Here is a 14,389-nt window from a genome sequence, read left to right as displayed (position 1 = left end):
TGAATACTTAATAAAGTAAAATTGGAAAAAAAAAGATTCCAGATTAATTTAATTACTTCTCAAAAAATATGAGAAAATAATTGCTTAAACTACAATTTAATCGGGATTAGGTAAGCCAGTATTTCTTAAAATGATTCATAAAATGTATTTCAGTGGATATTTCTAGGTGTAGGGAAAAAAATTTAGTAACAAAGTAAGTTTGGACATAGGTATCATAAGTAAAGATTATTTGTTGTCACAAAGATTATTTGTTGAGTGGATTTTGCTAAAGAAATTATGAAATCTTCTATTAAAGTACAAATCAAAATCTTGGGTGTTTCAATTATGAAGGATCTCATGGGAGCTCCCAATATAGAGATTAAAAAAGCCACCTAACTTTTACTAGTTAAAAAAGAAAACGCAAAAATAAGGAAGGAAGAATGAAAGAAAGATAAAGAAAAACTAAGACACAAAGAAAGGAAAGAAAGAAAGAAAGAGAAAAAGAGAGCAATTTTTCAATTCTAGCAATGCCTTAAAATCAGCAAATCAGAATCTTACATTTTTTATCGGTTCTTGATTGTACTAAGTCCCAATTGACTTACAATCTTATATATATTTTTTGTCCCTCCTCAACCATAACCCATATTTTCAAACACTTTCCTACAGATGATATTGCTGAGCATCTCTCATATCTTTTCTTCAATATTCCCAGCTGCAGCTACCCTTAAGTGCCTTATTGCCTGTGACCTAGATTTTTGCAATAGCATCTCTGCAGCAGGTCCTTCCACAATAATCGTCTCAAATTTTCTTGATCATGTTATTGCCAACTTATTGCCTATTCAAATTAAATATGGGGCGCTGGGAGGTTCAGTCAGTTAAGCATCTGCCTTCTGCTCAGATCCATGATCTCGGGAGGCTGAGATTGAACCCCATATCCTCGCTGAGCGGGGAACCTGCTTCTCCCTCTTCCTCTGTCCCTCCCTGCCTCATGTGCTCTCTCTCTGTCACACACACAAATAAATAAATAAAATCTTTTTAAAAAAAATAAATAGAAGCAAATGCAACATTTTTTGTCATTTTTCTAACTATGCTTCATTTAGCCAGACTAGACTCCTCAGATCTTTTGCTCATGCATTAATCTTTATATTCCTTTCCTTATATTTTTCCTCTCTACTTATACCTTTCCACGTCATTCAGGATCCAAAATGAGATTTTTGACTCATGCATTTAATTTCAAATCTGACATGTTATCATGAGAAATTTGTTTATTCTCTTTTGGCCTCAGTTTTTTGTGTGTTTGTTTTTATCTATGTGGTTGAGATGCTATCTCTCAGAGTTGTGAAATTGAAATATAAGATAATGATTGCAAAATCCCGAGCTAAATATAGATCCCCAAAAGGTTAGCTCTCTTTCCTAACTGATTTTCCCTCCCATGTAGGCCTTTTTAAATTTCTGTCATGTTTCTTTCTATTATAACCATTATTCAACTCTTTCATGGCTGTACATCTTGTTTTTCAGTAAGCTCTTAGGAAACTACACTCCTGTCTTGAATCATACTTCTTTTGTAACCACCATAGTACTTAACATGTATTATATTCATTGTCAGGCTCATCAAATATTTGTTGAGTGGATTTTGCTAAAGAAATTATGAAATCTTCTATTAAAGTACAAATCAAAATCTTGGGTGTTTCAATTATGAAGGATCTCATGGGAGCTCCCAATATAGAGATTAAAAAAGCCACCTAACTTTTACTAGTTAAAAAAGAAAACGCAAAAATAAGGAAGGAAGAATGAAAGAAAGATAAAGAAAAACTAAGACACAAAGAAAGGAAAGAAAGAGAAAAAGAGAGGACGGAATGGCAGAAGGAAAGATGGATTAAAATCTTACATTTGAAAAGCAAAATATGTATGCAGTTTAAGACAAGATCCTGATATGAGAAAGCCAGAAAACTAGTTTTATTCTCTGTGTACAATTTTGGCTACATGGTAATGCTGGGAAGAAAATATTCTGATGTGTCCTAGTTTTAATATCTTTAAAATATAGGGACTCCTGGTGGCTGAGTCAACTAAGCATTTGCTTTTGGCTCAGGTCATAATCCCAGGGTCCTGGGATAGAACTCTGTATCGGCTCTGGTGGGGAGCCTACTTCTCCCCCTCTTCCTCTGCTAGTCCCCTTGCTTATGCTCTCTCTTTCTGTCAAAAAAGTAAATAAAATCTTTTAAAAAATCTCTAAATTGCAGGTAAATTAGCTTTCAACTGTCTCATGTGAATTATAATAGTAGGACCATATCCTATATAGAGACATATTTTAAGGCTTTTATAAAATTTCAAAGAACTACTATATATAAAATGAGATCATTGTATATACTATAAACATTGTATAGATGTGTTTCTTCCCAGATATCTGATATTTGATTTATTCTTATAATTTCTTTTGATTAGTCATAGTTTTATGTTTATACATCATTCATTACACACGATATGATCTACTCTTCCTCCCCTGCCTCTCTTGCTGAGTGTGCTACCCAAAGTTGAGGCCCATCCAAGTTCAGCTGCTTTACTCATTCTTAGGGATTGTGTGCATTCGGTTTCAGAACTAAGCCTGGAGATGTCTTTATTATAATCAGAGTACAGTAAACTCTCAATTATCTATGATAATGGGTTACTGGGAGAGCGTATATAAGCAAATTGCTTTGGAGATTTGTCACCTGGAATAAACTCTCCCATCCCTGGGGAGTGGCAGAAAGGGCAGAGTGGGAGAAGCAGGCAGTCTCACTGAACCTGGGGAGGGAGCTTCACGGGTAACTTCCAGCAGTGGCCCTGTGTCATTCCCTCCTCATGCATAAAAGGCCTCAGAGCCTCTAGCAGCAAATGCTTGTTTAGCAAATGCATAAATGAGAGGATTTACTTTGGTGGAGTTTCACAAACCTGAAGTAAATAAATACATTTCACTGAAGAGACGAGTAACACCAACTTGGAACTAAGGGAGTGATCTATCATCAAATGCCTGATGTTCTTGGCGATTCTATAAAATACAGTCACTGCAATAAGGCAATAAACAACAATGAAACATTTAAAAATTAATACTAAATATAGAATCATACCTCTGTAAAGATTGCCCAATTCAGAAACAATCCTTCTTCAGCTTCTTTGGAAACTGCTGCTGATTTTCCTGTAGTAAATAACACAGAAAAATGTAAACCACTTTTTGAGACTGACGGGAAGACACATACCTTCTAATTGTGCAACTAGCTGTCAGTGACTGCGGTAGCTTGAATTCAACCAATATTCATTAAATACTTGTCAACTCTAGGCATTTTGCTAGTGACTGAGGACGAAAAGGTAAAGAAGACAGTGCCCCCTGACCCTTGCTGCTCTTATGGGTATGGGGTAAAAGTTACAGAAGGATGTGATCTCAAGCTCTAGCTTTTTAGGGCTACCTGATATTTTCCTCTCCATTCTGGGTATGGGTGTGTGTGTGTGTGTGTGTGTGTGTGTTCCAAAGAAAATGACAGTAAGTAAATATTCTTAGAAAACTAAAATTCAAAAAAAAAAAAAATTAAATTAAAAAAAAGAAAAAAACCAAAAAACTAGAATTGGGACACCAAGTGCTACATGAAGGCAAAGACTGAGGAATCCACTTTCCTAAAGGCAGTATGTGGGAGAAGAGGAAAGGACACTCTTGTGAATTCAAAGGCCCGAATCTCAGTCATAATTCCACCATTAATGATAAAACCTCAGTTATCCAGGACTCTTTTTACTCTTTGATAGGATGGGACATTTGGAGTATGTGAACTCTGAAGTTTGTTTCAGACGCCAACTACCATAAAACCATGCGTAGAGAAAGATGGGACTTTGGAGAACTACATGGATGTCAGTAGGATTTGGAAATATTGCATGTAAGGATTTGGTAGAGTGGGGAGGCTAAGGAGATCCTGAGGATTTCAGTTTGGATCACAGATCCCTGGGTAACCGTTTTAGGGAAGTTAGTTCACTCTTCCCTCCCTTAAACTGCCGGCAGGATGAGGAGAAAGCAGCAGCCAGGGGTGATTCACATGCCTGACAATTAAGCACTGATTGCCTGGGAAAGCTATAACCATTTTTTTTTTTTTTTCTGTCTCCAACTTGTGTGTTCTTGTTCTCCCATTCTAGAAAATTCCCCTGGCATAATGCATAAAAACTCATTACTCACTTAGCATGGAGAAAGCACACACTCTTCAAGGCTCATTTAATCTGTATTTACAAGGAATGATGAATACTAAGCATGGGCTTGAATTATGATTTTGAGTTAGTGGGGTAGAGCATAAAGTCATGACCACCCATGATCTCAGAGAATGGTGATATTAAGTGCAATAAGATGGAGACAGAGGCTTACAAGGCCAGTGTTAAGCGAGCTTCCATGGTGACAAAGACCCACATAAAATGAAGTAAAGGTCTGCTTGGAAAGACACATGACTGCATCAAGGGTTTAAATTTTATCACGTACTCCAGTTCCATTATCTACAAAACTGTCACCTATTTATTTGTATCCATATGACATGTTTGAAATCTTTTTTTTTAAATTTTATTTATTTATTTAACAGAGAGAGATCACAAGCAAGCAGAGAGGCAGGCAGAGAGAGAGAAGGAAGCAGGCTCCCCGCTGAGCAGAGAGCCCGATGCGGGGCTCGATCCCAAGACCCTGAGATCATGACCTGAGCCAAAGGCAGAGGCTTTAACCCCCTGAGCCACCCAGGTGCCCCTGTTTGAAATCTTTTAAGTTCAAAATAAGTTGACAATGTTCTCTTTTTATCATAATTTTGTAATTCTTCATTTTCAATCATTACAATTGATACTTGGTTTATAAGATAATAGTTATATAATTTTTCCCCCTAGGGTATTTTTAGCCCTTGTAGCTCCAACATATTGGCGGCTAAAACAATCTTTAAAATTGTGACATCAAGATAAAGGTCAGACCTGATCTCTCTCTAATTATAACACAATCATTGTGTAATTCCTTACAGGCCTATGCTCAGCCACAAATGGCCTTTCTAGAGCAATTAAAGAGAAGAGAAATTACAGGAAGATGTTCTTTTAGAAATTGGGATCTTGATTATGTCATTCTTGATGTTATCTGCTCTAAGATGTTCATTATAAAATAAAATATACTATACTTAAAATAATGCATATTTGCCCAACAAGTTTTTGAGGAATAAAAGAAATTCTGTGTGGTATAGCATTTTTTTAAAAATATTTTTTATTTAATTGACAGACAGAGATCACAAGTAGGCAGAGAGGCAGACAGAGAGAGAGGGGAAGCAGGCTCTCTGCTGAGCAGAGGGCCCGATGTGGGGCTCGATCCCAGGACCCTGAGATCATGACCTGAGCTGAAGGCAGAGGCTTAACCCACTGAGCCACCCAGGCATCCTGTGGTATAGCATTTTTAGCTAACAGTTCTATCACTGTCTTTTTCTGTTATAACAGAAGTTTAAGTATACATCTTCCCATTAAACATTCCTAACTTGTTTTAGATCACTTTTGAGCCTTGGTGATTATGACTACTAGTTCACATGTATATAAAATGCTGGTTTTCATAACCAATATTTACAAGCTTCGTCTCTCTCTCTTTTTTTTTTTTTTTTAAGATTTTATTTATCTGACAGAGAGACACAGCAAGAGAGGGAACACAAGCAGAGGGAGTGGGAAAGGGAGAAGCAGGCCTCCTGCAGAGCAGGGAGCCCAATGCTGGCCAATCCCAGGACCCTGGGATCATGAACTGAGACAAAGGCAGATGCTTAATGACTGAGCCACCCAGGGCCCCTAAACTTCATCTTTTAATATTGAGGAAAAAAAAAAAACCACAGAATAGATGCAATCTACACCTTCTGCTTTAACTTAATTCCTTAATATAATTAAGTTGAATATTTATGGGAATTAATTTTTTCTGAAAACCAGTCCAATGTTTTTGACAAATTATCATTTGGTGTCTCAGAGATAGTCTCCATGACACATAACCTACTCACACCGGCATCTCTTGGAAAATTCTGTGCTTTCTTTTGAGATACTTGACAGTTTTATGTTACCTTTAATTGCAATTGTTTGTTTCCTACATGGGCAATCTCTTCATAATTGTAAGGTCCTTCTTAGCGGGAGCAGCCCCACTTCAGTAGAACAGCCATTTTGTTGTTTATGCAGTGAACTTAGATTGACCTTGCCCCCCAGAGGAATTCACTCAGAAACGGGTCTGGGAAACCGGTAAAATATGGCTGACCAGGCCCTGATAAAAGAGCCCATATACCAGGACGTGTCAGGTCAGGGAGAGATAACAAAGCCCAGAATGCAAGGACGAGTCAGGCCAGGTAGAGACATCCAATCAGTAAAGCATACATACTATCTCCCTGACTACCAGAAATGTGGGCCCTGCCTTTTTGGCACCTTTTGGGTGCCATTTCTGACTAGAGTGATAGGCTAGTTCAAATAGTTACTATAGGGTGAGTTGTAATTCAATTGGCCACCTGTGTGTGGCCAGCCTCAACCACATGGCCTTTGCTCTATAAAAGTTAGTCTGTAAGGCCGGGAGGGGTCACCTCTTTGCAAGAGACAGCCCCAAATGGTCGGTTTGATTCTCGGTACTTGGCGTGAAATAATGTTTTGCTTGACCTTCGCTTTCTATCAGTCTCGCTCCTTTGACCATAGACTCAACAATAATGTCTCAAAAATCAAATATAGTGTAACTTTATCTTACTTTTGCACTGTATAAAACTTGGTTGTTGCCTCAAGGTAAGTGGTCACCCTGTAAGAAGAATTACATGCATTGCTTGTAAACATGTTTATATTGTATTTTCTATTCCTTTCCACAGAGGAGAATTTTTTTTTTTTTTCAATCCTGGATTGTAACAAAATATTTTAAGTTATTTTTTACGAAGTGGTGCAAATTACATAAATACTCAACTGAAGTCACAATGAGATAAACACAGAGATACTCTGTAAATAACCCCCAAAACTGATAGCAAAAACTACAATATAACCTACTCTTCAAACCGATGAACATTGAAGTAAATTTAACATAAATGGAAAACTGCATGCTCCTTTTCTTATCACTAATGTATTAAAAAGTAGTAAGATCAAGAAAATACATTAGTAATACAGTTGTCATAATAAGAAAAGCCTACTCTGTGCTCTGTACTGTGCCCAGGTTTTTCATGCTACACCTCTTAATCTTAAAGCATTCCAAAAAGTCAAATATTATCTCAGTTTTCTAGTTGAGGAAATTTAGGCACAGAATGGCTGAATAATTTGACTAAAATCCTATAGTTAACAAATGCTGGAACCCAAATTTGAACTGAATCTGCATGGCTTCTTGGATGAGAACTGTCTTAGATATTTTGGAGGAGAAATAACATTTAACTTAAACCAAGAAAACACAACACTTTTGGACTTTATTATTCTTAATATGCAATAATGGGGCACCTCATGGGGTGCCTAGGTGGTTCAGTTCATTAAGCATCTACCTTCAGCCCAGGTCATGATCCTGGGTTCCTGGTGATGAAGTTTCAGAATATTGGTGAGGTTCAGTGGGGTGGAGTTGGAGCCGATGATCAAGAAAGAATTCTTGAGAGTCTTGGTGCAAAATGGTGGTCTATTAAAGCTCAGGGACAGGACCAGTGGGCAGAAAGAGTGGTGCCCCAGGGTTATGAAGGGTGGCAGGATATATAGGATGGGGTTGGGAGAAGCAAGGAAAAGGGAGGTTTCAAAAGAACTTTCATATGCTAAAGAGGACCTACAAGATACCAGAGGAGAGGCCTTGCCATTGCCAAGGTTTATCCCTCTAGGAAGGTATTAACATTAAGATAGTTGAGAGAGTCAGGGGAAAATGTCCCACCTGTCCTACCCAAGAGTGCCAGTGGGAAGAGGTTGTCAGTTCGTGCTGTCCTCAGCTTGCCTTCTGTTCCCTCATCACTGGGATAGAGTCCCATGTCAAGCTCCCTGCTCAGTGGGGAGCCTGCTTCTCCCTCTCCCTCTGCCTGCTGCTCCTCCTGTTTGTGCTCTCTCTGTCTCTCTGTCAAATAAATAAATAAATAAATAAATAAAACTCGTTAAAAAATATATTCAAGCCCTCTGATGGGCATGTTTGAAGGAGAGGATGAGGCAGAGCAAAAACAGCTGTAATACTCTTATGACAGCAGTAGTTCCCACCATAGCCTTATTTCTTCTATCATTTCCACCTCAGATTAAGCACATTATCGAGAAATGAACCAGTAACCCTCTGTCCTTGGGCACCCACAGTCTCTGGAGCTTTTAATAAGATTCTATTCTTAGATGGCCTTTGGCTTGGGGCCCTAGAATCTTCTACCTCTTTTCAAAGCCCACGACCTCTTTCCGTCATCTTGAGAATGCTTGCTCTTCACAATCCTTTCATCCTAGCTTGGTGAAAAGTCTTTCATTACTCACCAGCTCTATTAAAATCAAGAAAGCACACTCAAATGGCATTGCTTTAGAATCATTTTGGTAGCTATTTAAAAACACAAAAGATGGGGCCACATTCCAGACTTCCTTAATCAAATTCTCCAAGGCGAAGTTCAGGAATCTGTATTTTAAATAAACACTCTTTGTGATTCTGTTGTGGAAACAGGTTTGAAAATTACCACAGAAAGACTCATGACTCAGGAGGGCTTCAAACTTAAATATCCAACCCAAGGGCATTTTCCTCCGCCCTACTTTTAAAAAGCTGCTATTTGTGCATTTTATTGGAAGATGAACTTGGGAGTGGGTAGTGTGGTTGGATTCTGATATCGCCTACCAGTTCATTTTTCATTTTGGGGCTCTTTGCCCATAAGGTAATTTAGTTTTCCAGTCAATGATCTATACTTGAAAAGCAGAAACATCATTAAAATCACATATCAAATACCTGCATGTACTAGAGGAGAGTGATTCATGAAAATTTCACTTACACAGAAGGTAATGCTGAGAAGCATTTTCAAATCTTCTTTTCAGCTCTAAGACTTGTTCTACTCTCTTGTCTGACAAATGCTACAAATGACAAATGCTTACAGTGGGGGGAAAAATAACCTTTAAAAAATAGGACTAGGAATGGAAAAAACCTTACTTTGAATATGTATCTGTATGAATGCCAGTGTATTTGAGCTGAAGGATAGACATTTATGATATGTACTTTTCAAGATGCTTAAGTTATAACAAAGAAAGAACTAATTTGCAGGAAGGGAAAGAGGTATGTGCATTTTGAATCTAGTATGGAAGCATATTTTTCTCAAGAATAGAAGTTTCATTCCTTACAGTAATAATAATTAACATTTACAGAACAACTTTTATGTTCCAAAAACTGTGCTAGCCCTTGAGTTACACATCTAATTTTATTAGTTTTTTTGTTTGTCTGTCTGTTTGTTTTGGGGTTTTGTTTTGTTTTATTTTATTTTATTATTTTTTTTTTTTTTTGCAAATACTAGGTGCTAATCTCTGTTAGACACTGGGACAATATAAAAATAAAACAAGTTACTTTCTTCTCCGCCTCTATTTCCAGTTTTTATGTTCTGGAAACACATATGGTGCTCTCTTTTTCCTGGCCATAATTGTTTAGTTAACAGAAATGTGACTTTTTTATCTAACCAGGCCCATATTAATATCCCTACAGTCCCACCCTAACTAATTTGGAAATAGATAAGAGTGAAAACGTGGGGAGAGACAGAGTTTTGAGATTAAACCCCCTCTTTTATCAGTGGGCTATTCCAATTTAACTTTGTGTAGGTTTTACCAAAATACGATAAAGAGAATAGAGCCAAGAACAGTGAGCAAATATTTCATATTTGTTATGCATGTACCAATCCATTGAATGTGTTACTTATGTAATTTGACTACGCTGAAAAGAACTGTAAAAGTCATCTAATTTGATTTTCTGACTTTTTCTTTTCTTTAAAATTTTTTGACTTTTTCTTTCCTTTAATTTTTTTTTTAAGTAGTTAAGCATCTGACGTTCCGAGTTTCAGATGGTTTGCTGACAAGATTCAGAATTCTAGTCCCCAGTTAGCTGATCTTGTCATTGTTCATCACCTCATCACTTTCTAGCTGTTAGATGTTTGTAAAAGGCTCTAAAGAGCCTTAGCAAAGATAGAAGAGAGTCAGAGTGATATCATATGCAGGAAGCATTTTAAAATGTGTTCAAATTACAAAAGTTTTATAGATTTCTAAAAACTTTAACTCCAGTATACTTAATATACAGGGTTATATCAGTTTCAGTTGTGCAGTTTAGGGATTCAGCAATACTATACCTGACTCAGGGCTCATCATGGTATGGGTACTTTTAATTCCCACCCATCCTCCACTCCTACCCCTTCCCTCTGGTAATCGTCAGTTTGTTCTCTATAGTTAAGAGTCCAAACAGTCTATATTTTTAAATATAAAATATATATTTTAAATAAATATATTACATATAGAAATAAATTAAAAATATAAATATATTAAATATATTTTAAATATTAAAAAAGAAATACATAAGCCCCAAATTATCATTTTCATTCAAAACTCTCAGCAAAAATTTTGTATTTCCATTTTCCTCTGTATTTTCTTTTTGGAATGCATTTTTTAAAAACATAGTTGGTCTATATACATTTTTAATTCCTTTTTTTAAAAGATTTTATTTATTTGAGAGAGTGTGCACAGGAGAGTTGGTGAGGGGGAGGAGGGGCAGTGTGAGAGAGAGAAGCAGACTCCTCACCAAGCAGGGAACCCTCAATTCCAGGACCCCAAGATCATGATTTGAGCTAAAGACAGACACTTAATAGACTGAGCCATCCAGGCACTCCATAATCCTTTCTCTTAAACTGGATCTCACTATGGTATGGTCTCATGACCCTCAATATTTACAAAGTTCTCACCCAAATAATACCTCAGAATTAACAAAAGTCATTATTATGCTTTTAATTGGCTTTTATACATAAAACTAGATGAATGTTTAAATGCATTTGTTTTAACAAATTTTGAAATATTTTTTCCATTTATTATGAATGGTAAGAATACTGATTGAAAGTGTGAATAGTTGAAGACTGTTGGTAGATACCAATACCTCCAAATTACTTTTCAGTGTGTTATAACAATCACCATAAGTAAATCTGGATGACTATCAAGTAAAGCTGCCTCATTTATTTTTTGTTCAAAGTGGGAAATTCTTCAGTAATCTGAATGGTGGTGTTGGTGCCTGGTACCAGCATGAATCCCAATAATGTGAAAAAGCATAAGAGCTAAATACCAGGAACCCCCATAGAAATCAGAGTCTTGGATAAATTTAGTAACTGTTAGTTCTTTAATCACTCTTTTTGCTTTTCTTTCTTCCCATTGTCTAGAATCTAAAGTAGTTACTTTTGTAAGCAATATTTTCTTATCTCAGAAGAATAGTGTTTTAACCTATTATTAACCATCCTTATAGATAAGAATTAAACAATACTGAAAGGAAATATGCTTCCCTGCATTGAGATTTTTTTGAATTTTGATTTCATTGTAACAGAAACTACAGAATACTTGTCATGAGACAAGGGTTTCAAAAACTAATAATCTGATTAGTGCTTTCTCAAGCACCAGTACCTATGGAAGCATAATAAAGGTTATAATCTTTGACATCAACTTGGGCTGGCCGAATTCTTGGCAAATGCAGATGGTGCCAATCATTTTAAAAACAGTCCTAAATTGTACCCCACCCTCATGTTTACCTCTTTTTAAGTGAAATGTTCTATGCATTTGCAGCCAATAAGTTTCTTCTTTTATTTTTAAAATAGAAGAGCTGTTTTCTTTTAATAATAATAATCCAACTCCAATATTACTAAATTATTTGCAACCAAGGACAATATCGGCCTCTGGGAGATGGTTAGAAATAATGAGAAGTAGGAAGAAGGGTTAGGAAAGGGAGTTTTTATTTGCTTGTCTCAGGGAAGAGTGGGGGGTGGGGTGCTCTTGAGATTAGGCAGGAGGATCTGGAGTTGCTAAACATTCTGCAGTTAATAAGTGAGAGGCACACTAAAAAGTCTGCTGCTGAAATGCCAAGAGAGCTACTGTTGAATATCAACAGGTTAAGCATTCTTCTTATGTGACATTCATTTTGTAGCCTTATAATGTTCCTACTTGACCAATAACCCATCTTTAATAGACTTGTTCTTTTTATCTATCTTATGGTCATGGTCATTGCAAATATTACTAGGAATACTTCATATACCCTGTCCTACACAAATAAGGAGAAATGTTAGACTTCTTTCACATTCAAATTTCCTTTGATTGTACTATTTTTGGGTAGAGAAAGTGTTTTTCAGGAGTAAAATACACAGCCAAATTAATGGAATGTTATAGAAACTCCAGAAATAGATCTCAATTACATGCCAGAATTTGCTTAAAAAAAAAAAAAAAAAAAGTAACATTTAAAATTGGGACTATTCAGTGATGTGAGTTAATTGGTTAAGTATCAAAAAATATGTGTATTCTATCTAATTTTGTACATGGTAACAAAATAAATTCCATATAGTTCAAATGTTTAAAAGTAAAACATAAACGAAGTGTTGTATAAAGAACACATGGGAGAGTTTTTTTTTTTTTTTTTGACACAGAGAGATATCACGAGTAGACAGTGAGGCAGGCAGAGAGAGAGAGAGAGAGAAGCAGCCTCCCCACTGAGCAGAGAGCCTGATGTGCGGCTTGATCCCAGGACCCTGAGATCATGACCTGAGCCGAAGGCAGAGATTTTAACCCACTAAACCACCCAGGTGTCCCGAGAGAAATTTATTTTTAAAATTAGTTAACATGGGGACGCCTGTGTGGTTTAGTGGGTTAAAATCTCTGCTTTCGGCTCAGGTCATGATCCCAGGGTCCTGGGATTGTCCCACATCGGGCTCTCTGCTCAACAGGGAGCCTGCTTCCCTCTCTCTCTCTGCCCTCCTCTCTGCCCACTTGTGATCTCTGTCTATCCCATAAATAAATAAAATCTTTTAAAAAAATTTTAAAAAAATTAGTTAATATGGGGGGGCACCTGGGTGGCTCAGTCCGCTGAGCGTCTGCCTTTGCTCAGGTCATGATCCCAGCATCCTAGGATCCAGCCCCACATTGCTCAGCAGGGAGCTGTCTTCTTCCTACCCCTCTCCCTCCACCTGCAGCTTCCCCAGCTTGAGCTCTCTCTCTGTCAAATGAATAAATATTTTTTAAAATAAATTAAAAAATAAAATAAAATTAGTTATCATGCAGTGGGAAGGGCTTTTTAAGAATGACAAAGGAAAAAACAACTCATATTGTTAATGAGAAAAATCTTTAAATTAAATTAAAAATATTTTTTTTAATTTACCTTAAAATAATAGAGACAAACAGCACGGGTTGGGGGAAGAGTATAGTTTCAACTCAAGTCTTAAGTGATCAATTTCCATAAAGAATAATTAGCAAAGTTTATTAAATTTTAAAAATTCATTTCTTATCCTTTGACATAACATTTCTAATCTAGAGATTCAATCCTTCCTCACATAAATGTATTGATTAGATAACACTGTTTATAACGATACACAATTGGAGAGCACCTACATGCCCACTGGGAAAGTACTGGTGAAATAAATTAGTATAATTGATACAATAGGATTCCCTGCTGCCATCAAAATAAGGAGTCTCTATATGAATAATATAAATATATATGTGTGTATATATATTATATACTATATAAAATGTAATACATTACATTTACATTTTAATGTAAAAGTTGTCAACCAATAAAACACATGATATTCAAATTATTATTCTATAATTCAAATTCTAAGAAAATGTACAGCATGAAAAGTAAGTCTTCCTTCTACCCATGGCCTAAGTTCCCAGATATCCTCTTGAGAAATGTCCTATGTTAAGTGTTATTTGTGAGTTGTTCTAGAGACAATCTATGCACATATAGGTATAAATGTATATATGGCTAAGAAAATAGTGTTGACTTATTTCTGTGTGATGCCCCTGGACATTATATACAATCTTTTAGTAGAATCATTTCATGCTCATTTATAGAAGAATGAAATGATTTTCTTAATTTTCAAATGATTTGTTTATTAAAGACAGTCAAAATTAAAGACCTATTTTGAGAAATAAAGTAGTGCCCAATTAAATAATAGCAGGGAACATTTACACTTGAATATTATTACATTAAACTGGATTTCATTCTAGAAAGCAAGATACCAGCTCATAAAACCAGCCTGCTAGTGTAAAAGTGAGGATATTCTTTCATGACAAACTGAAACAGATATGTACAAAACCTAACAAAAAGTTTTATTAGGTCTTATTTGCTATATATTCTCATGAAATAATACCTGATCTTACCTTGTGTAAGTTAATTCAGCAATTATATAATTCTGACTAATATAACATTTATTTTTAATATAGCCAAGGGTCACACCCAAAAAGACAAGCAATGTCA

This window comes from Mustela nivalis (assembly GCF_964662115.1).
Source record: "Mustela nivalis genome assembly, chromosome: 7".
In the NCBI taxonomy this organism is placed as follows: domain Eukaryota; kingdom Metazoa; phylum Chordata; class Mammalia; order Carnivora; family Mustelidae; genus Mustela; species Mustela nivalis.
This window is presented reverse-complemented; position numbering follows the sequence as displayed.